The 17,822-nt window shown below is 37.6% G+C and overlaps 1 long non-coding RNA gene across 1 annotated transcript in view; it reads right to left on the reverse strand.

Annotated features, from left to right (window-relative positions):
- LOC113964926 overlaps window positions 1-16,990 on the reverse strand; it is a 19,497-nt gene extending 2,507 nt beyond the window's left edge. Inside the window, exons 1-3 of the long non-coding RNA XR_003533345.1 lie at window positions 16,919-16,990; window positions 12,128-12,138; window positions 287-295 (exon numbers count right to left, since the gene is read on the reverse strand). This is a non-coding gene — a long non-coding RNA (uncharacterized LOC113964926). The remainder of the gene's footprint in view (window positions 1-286; window positions 296-12,127; window positions 12,139-16,918) is intronic.
- Between the last annotated feature and the right edge of the window lie 832 nt (window positions 16,991-17,822).

The following is a 17,822-nucleotide window of genomic DNA, read 5'->3' on the forward strand; positions in this document are numbered from 1 at the left end:
CAAGTACCCAAACTCACTGTAAATGAACTGCAACCACTTCTGAGGGCAAGATATTGTATGACATTCATGTGGTTGATGATATCTCTTTCAAGTAGCTTGGCTAAAATTTGCCAAATGGTCTGTTCCCTATAAAAAACACACAGCCACCAAATCATTAGTCAGTGCTGAAATCCTTTACCCAGGGTACTAGATGCCACTAATATGTCACCAGAGGCAGAGGATGTTATAGTCTTAAAATGAACAGTTCATTCTAAGTACTGATAGAAGGAAAATGAATGTTCCCTACCACACTTTCCTTTATTTGTCTGAGTTTCTGTCCTAACCAGACACAGCTGCACTTTAATAATCTTTGAAGAAAAGCTTTTCATAAGAGTGCATGTACCTAATTGCGTGTGTGTGCGTGCATGTGCGTGTGTGTGGGAGAGAGAGGGGGAGAGAAGAGGCTTCAGGCTCTAGTGCTTCCTTCCAGGTGTCTTCGTCTGCATGATTTCATCTGTGAACCATAATCAACTTCCTTAATGAAATATGTAATTAACATATTATAATTGTGGTAAAGATGATTTTGACAGAAATCATTTTCCATATCTAATACTATGCTAATTTAATCTGTTCCTCACTCCCCGACATGACCTTTAGTGATTAAGTTTCATGGCAGAATTTTTTTTTTTTTTTTTGTGATGGATTGATTTATCCACAGCAGTTGATACCCCCTCTGCCTCCATGGCTGTCATTTTTCTCTGTCTCTGCTACAAAAGGGAAACACAGTGATGAGTGGACATACGGGGAAAGGAACTGAGGACCCACTGTGGGGTTTTGTTCTGCATAGGGTCCTGAAAGCTGATTATGAGAAGATTCAAGGTAGGAGGTGATTAGATTGACTACTGACACAACAAACTTTTCCCTCTGGTAAAAATCTCTATAACAGATCTCAGCAGAGAAAAGGTAGAGCTTGGTAGGCAAGAGGGAACAGAGGAAGATACATTAGATGGTGTTTGTATATAACTAGAATGTTATAGCAATTTAAATGTTAACCCTCTTTCCACCTTCAAGTACTTTGAAGTGCAGTCTTCAGGAACCATTTTAAAATGAAAGTCATGTCAGTGGCACTGTAGAGAAGACTTTGGTAGCACATTGTTGCCTCGTGTCAAGGAAGCAATTTCCGAGTCAGCTCCTGAGAGCTGACACTGAGTGGATGCTGGAGGAGTGAGCAAGTTTATCAGGCCCAGGTAGAAATCTGATTCTAGACAGAATATTAGACTCCCAGTTTGCTTCCCTACTGAGATGATTTACTTCAGATGACAACAGGCAGAAAATAAAGAGGACCTCAGTTCGTCACGAGCACCCTCCAATTTTTTTTTCTATAGAAGGGAAATGAGAGCTTTTCAGTGAACTACCTCAATCCTTGTGAAAAATCTGGGATCCATTTGTTCTGAGATATGGCGCCTATTTATTTTTTATGTGAAGGAGGCAGACTGTGGATAATAATACAGAAGGTAGAGCAGGAATACGTATTTTCATGTGTACTGCAGCATTGTTCCTGAGAACACATTTGCTGGTGTTTGGGCTAGTCTGCTTTGCAACTACATTACAGGTAATTTGCCTTATGATATTGTGGTGCAACTGAATGGATCCTATTACCAAGAAGTCTGAACCATCTTATATTATTCTTTCTCTTCTGGATGCTAATATTGCCTTCAGCAATTAGTAGATGATTGTCATGCTAACCTCCCTTGCATCTCCATTTACTATGTTTTAGACAGCCTTTGTTTTTCTTTACTGTTAAATCTGTAGCTGAATTCCCTCCATGATTCAGGATCCCCCTGGTAATGAAGTGCAGAAAGCTGAGCAAGCTGCTTTAAATGTGGTTTGCATTAGTGCACAAAAAGAGGGACTTTTGCCTCCATACATCAGAGGTATAATGCCCCCCATACAAACTGACCAAAATCACACTCGTGCTTTTACACTGCTGTATAACACCTCAGAATTTTGTTCATCACCCATCACCTTTAGGTATTATCACTTCTCACTTGGCAAATTTCTTATTCTGCTTGAATATCTGTTTTACTCGTTAGTTTATCTCCTGTACTCCACCTGGCATTACCTGGACATGATTTTCAAAATTTGTCTCATTTGCATAATCTGGAAGGATTGTGTCTCTTGTTATTTTTTAAACCAATCCTAATTTCTAGCAGTTGTCCAGCTACATTGCAATTTATAGTATGATCTGTGCATGATCAGTATTCTGAAACCTAATTAGATCTATTTGATTATACGAATGAAAAAAAAAATAGTTAATGAAAATGATAATGTTTATCTTAATGCATCATTATTTGAGCAAAAAATTCCTAGTGAAGTCTTGAAAAAGATCCTATAAAATTTATTTTATTATATAAAAATATGTGTGTATTTTTTTAGCAGATCTTGGAATATTTAGCATTCAGAGGAACAAGGAAGGGTGTACAGGGAAGAATGATAAGGGAAATCAAAAACTTTTGTATCTGGAAAGCTAGACTAAGACTTTTCAACCCATAAAAGAGATGTGGCAGTAGAATCTTATATAGCTCGGCAAAATCACGGGTGGCATGTGAAAGGTGCACAGAAAACAACTTGTTTTTTCTGACAATACAGAAACTAGACAGCAGCAAACAAAATGAGAAGGGATGAAATTTAGACAAACAAAAGTATCTATGTGGTGAATATAATCAGAAGCACAAGTCATTCTTGTTGCTAGTTATGTTCAGATAAGTTTCCAATGTGACTAAGAAAAAAAAAAGAAAAATAAATATCTGGAATATTACAAATGAAGACACAGTTTCTGGCTAAGACAAACTGATTTCAGAAAAGTAGGTTTTTAAAACTTAGGAAGGGTCATGTCTTTTTCTTGTTCTTATATGTTTTACCTATGGATGGGAGATTTTCCTGGTTTTCAACATAGTGGTTTTATTCCAGATCTTGTACTCACGGGATAGCAAAACAAGGTTTGAAAATATGGCCCTAATATCATAATGACTTAAAAAAACCCCACCAAAAATGCAAAATAAATGCAGGAATTACCAATCTCCTTTAAAATCTGGGGGTTGCAGAGTGTCATTATTATGTCTACAGAGTTATCAATGCATGTTTTTTAAATGAAGAATAACATGTATGCTAATAACTCTCACTGCTTATGCTACATCTGGATTGTGATACTTCAAATTTTCTTGTGACCTGGGTCTGGGGTTTTCGAGGTGAAGGTTTCATCCTTCTTTACTGCAGTGTCTCATCTCTGCTCACCTCACAGAGCACTTGTACAGCAGTAACTTGACAATGTGACAGATCAAGTGTGAGCAACTTTTGGCTGATCTGAGTAGTGGAGCTTGTATCTCAGCTACCTGTGCAATACTCCCTACTGCAATTAGTGCATGTAAGTCTCATTATTTCATTAGCATAAAAATCACATATACATTTCGGTAAGGGAACACACTATTTCCATTAACCTAGACTAAAAGCATGATATTAAACTAAATACCTTAATGCAAATATTTGCCCTGTGATAGTTTACAGAAAAAAAAAACATAGTACTGAAAAATAACGTGATTTGTCAGTTCAGTATTAATATATCAAAGAAGCTGAGAACTGAAGTTTTGGGCCCAGCCTTCAACCAGTACATGTTAACATTTGTTTTGCTCTGATTTACACAAGTAGATGACCAGTCCCAGGCTAACAGGACAAAACAAAATCCCCCAAATCTAACTTTATCGACTACATGCAAGAGTATGAAATAAAAAGAAAAATGTATTCAAAATTGTTGCAGATGTTATTCAATGCTGTGAACCTAAAAGATTCTTTATTCTCTAACTTCGCAAATTAAATCACCACTTTTTAATTAACTTAGTGCCTTTCCTTGGGGTTTATTTCAACATAAATTTGTAAAGCTGCTGAAGATGAAGGTTTGTATAGTAATTCCTTAACAAGCACAGTGTCAACCAGCTACACTTTTAGTAGGGTTATCTACATTGTACTCTCTTTTATAAATACACTGTGCTTTACTAGGTGAATGCATTTTCTTTAATTCCAAAGTAATGTTTTCAGCAGGGAGGAAAAATTTCCTTTTGCTGGAGTCTACAATACAGTTAACTTAGCTCACAACAGATAAAGACCTGAAGGGCACATGAAAGAGTTATATCATTTCCAGCTCTGCTTTCTCTAAGGGCATTGTTGTGCGTGTTTTGCCCCTTTTACTAGTGCTTCTTCCCACAGTGCATTTTTCAGCATATTTCTCTATTGCCTTAAATATCTTTGGATTGCTAGGCTGGTCCCCAAAAGTTCATGTGGTTGTAGAAGCTGCAGTCAGGATTCTTCACAGACTCTTGAGCTGCAAGGCAATTTGTACATTTGGCATCCCATGGTGTCCATCCAATAACTCAGTCCTAGCCAAGAAAATTAAATCTAAAATCAGTAATGTGGAACTGTGTTGTATATATGAGCAGCGTGTCATGATTTTCTGCCTTGAAAAGGCACTGTGGTGAGTCACTAAAGTTATGTGGTGTCTCTAAGTAGCCTTTATGAAACAAGTAAACAAGTTCTGAGGGAGTCATGGTTTCTACATAATGAATTTGGAAAGGAAATACGATAGTGGGAGTTATGGATCAGATTTAAAAAGTCAGGTATCTAATGTATTGAGTTATCTGGCCCTAGACACCTGTGTTTCTTCTGCATTTGTTGAGAGGAGGAGGATGGGAGTGACAGGATAGTTAAAGATGTCAGCACAGGGAAGTTACCAAGTTCATCTGGGTTTATAATGGCCTTCTTCATGCCTCTTTCACCTTAGGGATTTTTTAATTTATTTTTTTAAACTATATTACACTGCTCTGTTTCTTGTTCTCATCAACTCATGTAACACAAGTTGCTATAGCATAACATAGCATTAAGCAAGGAAATATTGAACAAATATTTCCCCTGACAAAGTAGCATAGTTAAGAGGCAAGTAGAAGATGCTAATCTGGAAGTAAATAGATACCTCCATGATGAAGTAACGCAAAATAGGTATTTTATTATTATTTTAGACTATTCATTAAAATAATCTGCCAATGAGGATGGAGGATCAACTACATTTTTTTCAGACCTCAGAGGGAGGAAAAACACGGTTTGTGTCATTATACAAATTCTTCAGCCTACCCAGAGGCATGAATTCTGTAGTCATTATGTGTGCCTGGCTGTAGGGTAACATTTAAATATCAGTTCCATATGACTAGAGATGTGTCAATAATTCTAAGGATAGAGATGTGTCAAGAAGTAGTTGGCTGAGTCAGCTAACTGCAGTATTTGCTGACTCTTTCAATTGCATACAGTCACCAAACAACTTCCACTCAACACTTCAATTTTGTTGGTGTACTGATAAATTGACAACACATATGGTACTGCAAATAATTTGGAGATGAAATGTATCAATTTTCATTCCAGCTCAAACTCTATGCAATATAACCATAACATGCTTAAGCAAAGAAGCCCAGTTACATCAAGGAACAAATCCTTATTATCAGCATGCTTCTCAATTTGCTGTGTGATTTTTTTCCACTGTCAGCTGCACCAATATACCTCCAGAAGCAACTTCTTTTAAATTAAAAATCCTGAAATTAAACCTAATTTAGCTGAGGGTAAAAATGGAACTGTTGTATGTATATCTGGGGTATTCAAACAGTTTAAAGGGTCAGGAAAAACCACAACTATCCAGAGAGTCTGATTTGGATTTTTGCACCTTCAATTACTAAGGTCGGAATAGTTTCAAAGGGTTCATTTACTTTTCCATTGCTATGAAGTCATCTTGGATCCTAAAAGATGGCCCCTCTTTGATTAATTTTTCTTCCTGACTTTCATTTACCATCATTCTACATTTCACTGAAGCTTCACCCAATGTTGAAAAGGAAAGAGTAAACAAAGAAGAGGATTTCTAGAATTTTTTGAAAACTATCTCACTATTCCTGTTCCTTGTGTCCACAAACACTTCTCATAATAACAAGGCTGGGAAAATCGGGGCTGGGAACCAGACCACAGGAAGATCATAGTGAATCTGCCTTCTTACTAGTGGCTTGAGAACTCCTCTTGGATTTCACCAGACCTTTACTCCTATACTTCTGTATGCCCTCCAGGCCTTGCATGGTCTGAGACGATTCAGCAGAAAGGGAAAATGACTGATTCCCATCATTCCCATCATTCCAACTTCTTAGAATGTTGGAAGTTTGGACATTTCATGAAGAATCTATCTCAATTCAGTGTTCATAGCATCTTGAGGCCCTTAATCTAAAGATAACATATTTCCATTGTCTTTGTCCCTTTGCAGCTTTCCACCTTTGACTGATCAGCTTATAAATTCAGTTCGTACCAGTCAATGAAATCATAAGCAGTTTTATCAACTTAATTTTAAACCTAGATGGAAAACATACAAATAGATTTATGTTAGAAGACCCAGGCAAGACATTAATGAAATTGTGATGCTTGACAGACAAAGCTAAACCTGGATCTTTCCTGCTGTCATAAATGGTGGAGTCATGCTTGATTTTATATGTGATAACTTTTCCAATTTTATACTGAAAAATAGCACCAGAAAGCAACTTTTTGCTCATTAGGCATCTGTACAATTAATAATCAATCCTTCCTTTACTAGGGGTGTTTACTGGAACTATTTGTAAGCAAAACAGCAACACAGCTCCATATTCTCTGCTAGTCCCAAATAAACAAGAGAGAAGTCCTTAATGGAGTTTCAATTAAAATGAGAGAATCATCCTTCTTCTCCTCACCAAAAAAAAAGTGATATTCTTAAACCTGTTCATTAAGAATTGTCAAAATCTGGAAGTTACCCTGTTAGATTTCCTCTCACATACCTTCACCTTTCCTCACCTATTCTAGTGGTTTCTGGTATTCACAGACTATCAGATACTTCAGTGCCACCTCTGTGAGGAGGGATGATTCCCATAGTTCGAGGTTTAGCAGATAGGAGGCTCTATCACCATTTTACTTTGCAAAATACCAGATTCTGAGTGATACTTGATGTGTTTTCCCAGCAAGGTATTTTTCTGTCTGAGGAAAACCATTTCATCAAAAGTGAACCCTCCTGAAGAAAAATGACAAAAGATGATTTAAAAATCTCAGAATAACATGTTACACTGATAGTTTGTTTTTTAATTTGTGAAAGTAAAATTATTGCAAAAAATCCTTACCTCTCCTAGTCACTCTTTCTACCTAATCACCTGTCTACATAGGTAGACTTGCACAGGCATATGACTCCTCTCTTGTTTTAACAAAGAAGGCTCCCACTCAGTGAAGAACCTCCTGTAAAATAGACCTTCTGCTGGAAGTTTCTACCGCGTCATCTCAGAGTAGAGGAAAAAAATGTTGAAGAAATGCTCAAGAACAGCAGTAACAGTACTTTTGCAGAGCTGAAGGCCTTTCACTGATGTTGAAGATGTGCATTTTTTAAAACAACGCCCCAATCCACTTGCAGACTTCAAATTACAAAGATATCTTTTAATTTCTGTTTTATTGTGTGTCAAGGCTGAGACTTGGATGGATGCTTGTTCAGCATGCAATAGTTTTCCCATATATACCATCTTAAGTATGTTAGTTTTAGTTCTTTTCTTCTTAAAAATAAAATCAAATAATAATAACAGAGTCTTTTCTTTCATCGTGTTGGAAAGTTTATGTATTCTTATCCCCTCCTCCACAAGTCCTTCAGGGATTATTTAATTATGGTCTTGTAGAAAGCTGTGCTGTATGGGATTTGGGTTTATGGGAAGTTCAGTTTTGCCTTTTCTTTTCTTTTATTTCTGCTGAGGGTCTCTTATGCAACATTTGACTGCTTTATTTTTATGATTTAAAGCAATAAATTGTGTTTTAGAGTAAGAAAGGAGACAAAGTCTTTTTTGAATTTGCCTTTGTATTTCCTAGAGTACAGAATGCAAACAATAATTTCTGGCTGTAACTTATATATATATTTTTGAGGGGGTGGAGGAAGGAAATTACTACCTACTTTTTATATACATATATATTTTTTAACAAAGCAATAGGGATTTATATAGACACAATTGTTTAGAAAGTCCCAGAAGAATAATTCTGAGATGATGTGAAGTTATACACAAACGCAAGTCTTTCAAAAAGTCCACATGGCCTACAGTATTCAGATTTTAAACAGCTTCTGACTGTTATACACATAAAAAAATGTTTAGAAAAATGACATATTTTTATTACTTTTATTTGACAATCTAATTGAGTCCCCGACCATGCATATATCAAAAAGCCGTTATCAGCAATGGCTTAATGCAGGGGAGGGGCACCTATCCCTCCCCATCTCTTTTGCTTAGCCCCAGGGCATGGCTTCTTCATGTGAAAGGTGTCTAAAGACAGAGAGAAATCTTTACCACACTGAATACAGTGAGAAAACAAATTTCTTCCCACCTACCACCATAACAAAAATATTCGTTGCTATTCAGTGAAACAATCTAGAATTATGAGCTGCCTTTGACAAACACAGCCCATAAGGGCTTTGTCATATAAATCACACACTGTGACCCTAAGACATTTTTTTATTATTTAATATTTAACAAAGGATTTGCACAATGGTGACACCATGCCAATCTTAAACCCATTTAAATCTTTAACCAGCAAGTTTTTAATCATGGGGTGAGTGGGTGAAGTAGCCTTTGCTGAGCAATTCTTATTTTTCACCAAATAGATTCAATTTGAATGTTCCTGTTCTCTGTAACAATTGTTGACCATCTAAGTATGGTAGTAGTAGGCAATTTAAGTACCAAGCACAACCAAATTATTACAATCCAAATAGATGAAGTTTTTTTCTAATTTTAGAACGAGAGTATAATTCATATTAATGATTGAATGGGTGCAGATAAAATAAAAGCTGACCTGAACCTCTGAATGGAAACTGAACACAGCTAAAGCAAACCTTTTCACATGCAGACTAGTTCCTCTCATAACAGAGAAGTTCATTTTTGGGTCACATATTGCCCTTAAACAACTGGGTTAGTTAAGGTCAGTCAGTCTGTGTCCACTGACTGATGAAAGCATCCTGATTGCTGTAGTAAGAAATATTTCTAGCACCATACATCATGTCATGTGTACCCAGAACAATTTGGATGAATCCTCAACTCTATGTGTTCTCCAAAAGCAGGAAAGGTCAAAAGTTTTCTTCTTGCTACAGGATACTCTGCTACTCTATGTACATCAAATTAGATTGCCCATACGATAAGCTATGGAGATGACTTGTGAACTCCTTTTATTTGACACATATAAAACAGCATACAACATGCAGAGGGCTGATAGATTCCTGGGGCCAAAAATGAAGTTTAGATTCAGTTTTTCTTTTTAAGTACAGATAAGTTGGGGGGGGAGGGGTGTTGTTTGTTTTGGTTTTAATGCAGTAGCAGTTCCATAACATCAAGGAAAATATCATTGCTGCCTTTGGAAAAAAATTTCTGTTATGCTGACAAGGTGAAAGGAAATTTCAAGTTGAACAAAACTGTTTGCTTTTACAAAATCGAAAGCTTTAAATGGTGGAGGGTTTTTTAAGATGTTAGTATTTAATACATTTAAAATACAATTTAAATTTTAAATAACATTGAGGAAAATATTTTGCTGAAAAATAATTTTCTTAAAGCATGCAGTGGTTCATATATGAAAACACAAAGTTTATATGTTTTCTTTCTGAAATGTTTTTGATAATTTTTAAAGAAATAAACCAATGAAATTTCTAAAATTCACAAAATATAAATAAATCAAAATTTGTAATTTTATTGAAGTGCATCCCATGTAGTGTTGTTCTAGAAAATACAGTTGTTTTATAAGGACAAATATTTAATTACCTTTTTACACAAGAGGTACAGCAGCTCATAGATAAAGCTAAATTTGGAGTAGCAATAAAACATCTGGATTTAACAGTTAATTTTTTTTTAAATGAAAGCACTAAGGGCAGCCTTTTTTTTCCTTTTAAATTGACACCATTTTAGTAAGTAGGTATTAGAGGTTTGGATTTGATTCTGGCTGGCTGGCTGTATTTATATCAAGTAACACCTTAAACCTGAATTGCCTTGCTATTTTCAAGGGGACTTTAAGTCACCATAAAGCTGGAATAATGAAGAAAAATCCTTAATAAACAATTTTCTGTAGTTTTTAAATAGCTCTTCAATCCCGATCTAGCTGTTTTATGTTGATATTATATAATAAAACAACTAAAAATCTGGATTAACCTGCTTCTCATAGATTCTCTCAACACTGAGCTGTCTAAATTGGCATAAAGCCCCTTAGAAAGCTTTCTCTCCTATCCAACAACAGGGAAGTTAGGAAGGTGCATAATTCTTTTTCTAAAAACTAAATCCAAAAACATTTTGTTTAAAATTTAAATAGTCCTGCATTATATCCTCAATTTGAAGTTTGGGATTATTTGGTTATCTGGATATGCCGTGTTTTTCACTACTGGCCATGTTACTGCCTTTAGATGATAAACTTGGCACGGAATGTTGGTCAGCTAGATCTTAATCAGATCCCTTTTGGTTTCCCACAAGGTAAATTTTTGCTGCCAATGAAATCAAAGGCAAAACACCCTCAACTTCAACTAGAGTAGGATTTTTAACATCCCAGCTTCTGAATCAAGGAAAAGTAAACACTTACAGTGAGGTGTTTCTTGTATTATTGCTTACTCTTTCAATTCCAACTTTTAAAGAGTATTATAAGTTGCTTTTTCCCCCTTATAACCTTTAATATGGTTTTAATATAATGAGTCAGAAAATACGATATTTTGCCCTCTTCTTACATGATCTGAGAATCATTTTTCACATGTGCATGTATGTGTGGGTGTATTTATTTATTCTAGATATAAGCACTATATATGTAAGGATAACCATCAGAACATTAGGAACCAGTGCCTCTGCCTTTCCCAATGATCTAGGTTCATATTGGGAGCACTAGTCCCTTGTGAATAAGGCTTCCATAAAATTTTAGTCAATATATGTTCAATACAGATATTGATGAAGTTTTATAGGGTCTTGATTCATAAAAGACTACCCTAACACTATTGAACTCTATTCAAGATTTGTATTCTAAATCACCTTGCAAATTGATGACACTTATCTGAGATGAGAGTTAAAAAGTTAAGTGGTGGGCATTCACTGCTGAGGAGAGTAACTGATTAAGTACCAAACAAAACCGAACTATAAAGGGGATTTATGCTACTCAGAACATATTGTCTAACTGAAAAAAATATTTATGCCAAACTGCAGGAATGAATGCATTTAATTTATTTTTCAGTGGCATGATTCTTAGCATTCTGGCAGTATCTTGTTATAGAAGACACTGAGAAATACAAGTGGATAATAAGTATGCCTTAGATAAGTTATCTGCACTGTGTGACATTCTTTGAGCATTTCATGTAATGACTGTAAGACATATTCAAATCAGCTACCATAGACACCTTACTTGACCACAGGCATTACTGAGAATTCTTCTACTATGTGGGGAGTTCAGATTGCTGAGGATTTGGGGTTACCAAATCAGGTTCCCTGTCCAGTCAATGGAGAAAAATTGTTAAAGCACTTGCTTGTGTCTATCTTAAAGACTAGGGCTATCCTAAAAATACCCATATACTTAGGAAGGTGGTAAGACAGCCTGTACTGTTTTTGAATCATATAGATTTGGGAATATGTTTGTAAAGCAGTTCTTCATGTCTGCCCTAAAGAATGTTCAACTTAGTCCATAAGCATGCACTTCCCTTCAGTATGGCCTTTTCTGCGGGAATGCTTCTGAATCATGTGGATTAGTTTAATTTCTTCATCGTCTTCATATACACCTTGTGATCTAATATTAGTTACACAAGAAAATAATGATCCAAGAGTAGGACTGTAAGGACTCCAATATAATTTTTCAATATGTGCATGGCTTATGACTTCCTACGTGACACTAAAAGAGACCAGAAACCAGTTAATATCCATGATCTGAGAAATGTGGCAGTAGAATTATTTGCTGGTTTTGGCTGGGGTAGAGTTAACTTTCTTCACAGTGGCTGGGATGTGGCTGTGTTTTGGATTTGTGCTGAACACAGTGGCGATAATATAGAGATGTTGTTCTTGCTGAGCAGTGACCACACAGAGTCAAGGCCTTTTCTGGTTTTCATATTGCCATGCTGGTGAGGAAAATGAGGGTTCATGGGAAGCTAGGAGGAGACACAGACGAGACAGGTAATCCCAACTGACCAAAGGGATATTCCACATCATATGACATCATGCTCAGTATATAAACTGGGGGGACGAAGAAGGAAGTGGGGGACACCTGGGGTGGTGGCGTTTGACTTCCCAAGGTTACGTGGGTAACCATTACTTGTGATGGCCTGGAGATGGCTGAACACGTGCCTGCCCACAGAAAGTGGTGAATTAACTCCTTCTTTAGCTTTGCTCGTATGAGTGACTTTTGCTTTCCCTATTAAACTGTCTTTATATCAACCTATGAGTTTTCTACTTTTACCCGTCCAATTCTGCCCCTGATGCTGCTGGTAATGGAGGTAACGACTGGGACTTGGTTGTTAGCTGGGGTTAAACCATGACAAATGGTCAAACTGTTTACTTTGGATTTATGGAAAGAATCAAAAGAGCAAAATTCACTTATACTATTTATCTTTCCAGATTTCATCCAGTGAAAAGTTTCTCACAAGGTGAACAAACATATTGCAAAACAAGAACAGGAGACAGGTGGGCCAAAGAACAAAAGAAAGCTAATGCACCCAGAGTAAATCATGACTGCAAACATATTTGGAAATCTTGTTATTGATCTTCATGAGAAAAGGATATAAATACCTGCACGTGTACCTATGCATTAGCAAACTTTAACCCACCTGCTGACAAGAGACTGCTCTGACAGCTGTTCATCCAGTTGGAGTGTGTTTTGTACGTGGTTACAAAAGATATGAGCCTGCCAATTTGATAGATGGCCTCTTTTTTATTGTTTAGAAGAGGAAGAATACACTATTCTGGTGTTCGACCTCTTTCACTCCAGAGATTTGAAGAATATCAGAAATGCTCAAAGGATCAGAAATGCTCAAAGGATGCAAAATTATGTCATTACACACCTACAGCTCAAAACACACATATTGCAATAATGCAAACTCAATACAATGTCCGTAGCAAGAATGGCAAGATTTGGATGCTGGGCAATACTATATGTGACTATGTAACTAAACAACATTTTAGTTAGCACTGTATAACCAACCAGAATGGAAAGCATCTAAGTTCATTGTCCAGCCAAGGCTTTGTTCTGTTTTTAAGTCCTTTGGCAAATAACTCAATCTGTGTATCATTAACACTGGTACCTGTACAGAGGTGTTAATAATCCTTGCTTTCATACAAATCTCACCTTTCCTACAGCTAAGGTGGGGAAGGCAGAGGGATTTATGGCAGAAATGACTCAGAATATTTGGGTCACTTCCTATATTGGGGTTAAATTTAGGGTTCTGATTTTTTTTTACTCTCAAGTAAATCTAATCTTTGATAAAATCAAGTGTATTAAACAGGAGCGGTAAAATCAATTCTGATATGGACAGACTTACATCAACATCCTTATACTACCTCCTGTATAGTTTATACTAATGTCCAAAGCATAGTGTTGTACACTATAGCATCAAAATCCGTTCCCTGGGCTTACTTCCTTTCTCCTGCAGTACTGTTTTTGCATATCTTGTAGACAGAAGCAGTTACATGTTGCTATGCAAAAAATGTTTCAAAACTCTTTGGAGGATCTATGCATCACAGTGACACAGGAATTAAAGTATATCTTAGCGCATTTGATTTGTGATGTTAGGATTCTATTTATTCATATTACTAGTTAAAGCCTAGATACTACAAATCTTCAGTCATCCAATTAGTCTTTAGCTATTGAAGCCAGTGAGACTTTTTGTATGGGTAGAGTCAATTTACATGAATCAAAGTTCATGATATTGGCTTTTTAGTTTTATTTAGCTCTTTCAAACACTTACTTCAGTATAGCCATATTTAAGCATTTCATTTCAAGATTCTGTATGGATTAAATCAGCTGAAAATCCTGTAAAGAAAAAATACTTCATATATCTTGAACACTGCCCTTCATTGGAACTGACAGAACCTGGAGAGCTCTATCATTTCCAGATTCAAAAGTTTACTTGTTCTGATCCCATCTGGGGACCAGAGCAGGCGACTCTCAGTCTCCCCTCTTCTTTCTCCCTCCCCTTCTTCCCCACCACATATACACACCACTTCCCTTCCCTTGCAAGACAGAAATCAAAAAACTATAGGACAGAAAATAAAAAAGACAACTCAGACTATTTGTCCAGCAAGGACAATTAGGAAGCAGGACCCTTCAACATGTCACTGTATAGAGTCCCTTGAGTGCATCCTTTCTGTTCTTTAGACATCAGTTGCTCAGAGGTCCAAGTCTTCCTCTCTCTTTTAAATCTAATTGCTACAAATTCAGTAGTGAAAGAGGATGTTACCCTCCCACTTATGCTGCCAACAACAAAGAACAACACAAGCTCTTCCTCAGAAGGTGCGGAGCAATGTATTCCACACTCATAAACTCAAGGCACTATGACCCATGTTGCACTTTTTTTTCTACAGGGTTTTATGTAGCCTTGCATGCTTACACTATATTTTTTAGAGCTTAGGAAACCTAGAGGACTTGAAGTCTTAGCCATCTTCTGACATACTAAATAGGATCTTCCCATTTACATTACTAACAGCTGAGCTAACCTCTTAAATGTAGTTAAATGTTATTAGTCATTATATAGAGAAATTTTTTGCCACTTAGAGAATCTTTATATTTATGGTTTTAAGAACAGAATTACCTGATTTCATCAGTTATTATCCACTAGCATATTCTTCACATTCTATCTAGTGTTGCAGGTTTATTATATTGACTTCATTTCCACTGTCACTGCAATTTAACTTCTGTATTTATATTTCACAGATATTTTCTATAATTTAAAAAATTACAGCTGCAGTATGAGAGCAGTGACAATCATACAGTAAACTTTGCATTGAGATGATCATCAGTGTTCCCAGCTTAAGGACTCAAGAGGAGACAACCTCAATAAAATCTGATTAAAGTGATAAAAATGGTCAGACAGAAAAATGAGGGGGAAGAATTGTATTTGTAGTATTTAAATCATGGAAATGGTTTCTCCTGAAATACCAAACATCAGAATTTCTTCAACTGTGATCCACAGAGCTCTTGAAATAGTGTGCAGAAAGGGAACTTGCTAAAATGTTGTTTTTTCCTCTACTGTAAAGAAATAAAAGGAAGAAGACAGGTACTTTTTCTTAATTTTGTCTTGATCATATCACAGAATCACAGAATATGCAGAATTGGAAGAGATCCACAAGGATCACCTAATCCAACTCCTGGCCCTGCCCAGGACCATCCCCAAGAGTGACACCATGTGCCTGAGAGTATTGTCCAAATGCTTCTTGAACTCTATCTGACTTGGTGCTGTGACCACTTCCCTGGGGAGCCTGTTCCAGTGCCCAGTCACCTGCTGGGTGAAGAACTCTTTTCTAATATCCTACCTAAACCTCCCCTGACACAACTTTAGTCCATTCCCTCTGGGCCTGTCACTGGTGTCCACAGAGAAGAGATCAGTGTCTGCCCCTCCTCTTCCTCTCATGAGGAAGTTGTAACTGCAATGAGGTCTCCCCTCAGTTTCCTCTTCTCCAGGCTGAACAGACCAGGTGACCTCAGCCACTCCTCATACAGCTTCCCCCCAAGGCCCTTCACCATCTCCGCTGTCCTCCTTTGGACACTCTATAACAGCTCAATATCTTTCGTATATTGTGGTGCCCAAAACTGCACACAATATTTGAGGTGAGACCGCCCCAGTGCAGAGCAAAGAAGGACAATCCCCTCCCTTGACCAACTGGCGATGCTTTGCCTGATGCCCCCCAGGACATGATTGGCCCTCCTGGCTGCCAGGGCACTGCTGACTCAGATTCAACTTGCCATCGACCGGGACCCCCAGGTCCCTTTCCTTGGCGCTGCTTTCCAGCATCTCAATCCCAGGCCTATACGAACATCTAGGGTTGCTCCATCCCAGGTGCAGAATCCGGCACTTTCCCTTATTGAACATCATGTGGTTGGTGACTGCCCAGTCCTCTAATTTGTTGAGGTCTCTCTGCAGGGCCTCTCTGCCTTCAAGAGAGTTAACAGCTCCTCCCAGTTTTGTATCATCAGCAAACTTTCTTAGTATCCCCTCCAGTCCTGTGTCCAAGTCTTTTATGAAGATGTTGAAGAGCACAGGGCCCAAGATGGAGCCCTGCAGAACCCCACTAGTGACATGTCACCAGTCTGATGTTACCCCATTCACTGTTACCCTTTATGCTCAACCCATGAGCCAACTGCTCACCCACCACATGATGTGTTTATCCAGCTGTGTGCTGGACATTTTGTCCAGAAGGATCCTGTGAGAGACAGTATCGAAAGCTTTACTGAAATCCAAAAGATTACATCGGTTGGCTTTTCTTGATCAACTAGTTGGGTTACCTTGTCATAAAAGGAAATCAGGTTTGACAAGCATGATTTTCCTCCCATGAAACCGAGCTGGGTTTGACCAATGACAGTGTTGTCTTTCTGATGTTTTTCAGTAACTCCCAGAATAATCTTCTCCATAACTTTACCAGGCACTGAAGTGACACTGACAAGCCTGTAGTTTCTGGGGTCCTCCTTCTTGCCCTTCTTGAAAATCAGGACAACATTCTCCACCTGTGACCTCTCCAGATTCCCCAGACCTCTCAAAAATCATCAAGAGATGTTTTGCCATGACATCAGCCAGCTCTTTGAGGATTCTGGAATTAATCTTATCAGACCCCATAGATTTGTAAGGATCCAGCTGGAGCACCAGATCCTGCACGATTTTGTCGACTGTGAGTTGATCATTCTTGCAGTCATGGTTCTCCAGCTCAGGGCACTGGAACCCCCTTGGTCCATCATCCATGGTGAAGACAGAGGAAAAGAAAGTGTTAAACACCTTCTGCCTTGTCTGTGTCCCTGTTTGTGAAGTGACCATCTGCATCCTGTAACGGGCCAATGATGTTTCTGTACTGACTATTGCCATTAATGTATTTGAAAAAACTCTTTCTATTGTCCCCCACATTTCTGGCCAGTTGGAACTCCAGTTGAGCTTTGGCTGCATGAATTTTCTCCCTACAGCATCAAGCAGCATCTCTGTATTCTTCCCATGTCACTTGACCTTGCTTCATATTGGCAATCACCCTGAAGGACTAGAAAAATAAGGTAGAGGAAAAACTTGTGCATCTACAAGGCTCAGTTAAACAATCTCCCCATTAAATATTAGTGTGGACAGAAAGGTATGTAGAAGATACAAACCTGCTGTTTCTCATAATTGTTGGTGCAGGAAGGGAACAGGAAGATCCAAACTTTGAATCTGGACGGTCAAGCTGAAAAAATCTGCAAGTATGTAGCAGCATGACTCAGTATGTAAAGTACTGAGTATGAAAACTAAGGATGAGTAACATGGGCAGTTCCTTTGTACGAAATAAATTTTAGAAATTTAGCAGTTCAGACTTCTTTGGTTAGGACTTGTAAATGAGGCATCTCTCTCTCTACAGGTGTGTCACTTTCTCATTGCCATGACCCATTTGCATTCTCTTCATTGCATACCCATTCTGGGAATTCCCAATCCTTAGTTGTTTGAATCACAGCAGCAAGCTGGTCTAACCACTTAAAAGCCAGTTTGTCCTTAAATAACTTGGATGGAAAGCTTTGAAACCACAGTTCAAAATAGATGCCATCAAGAAAAGAATGAT

This window comes from Neopelma chrysocephalum, unplaced genomic scaffold (genome assembly GCF_003984885.1).
Source record: "Neopelma chrysocephalum unplaced genomic scaffold, ASM398488v2 Primary Assembly neopelma1_22b, whole genome shotgun sequence".
NCBI lineage: Eukaryota > Metazoa > Chordata > Aves > Passeriformes > Pipridae > Neopelma > Neopelma chrysocephalum.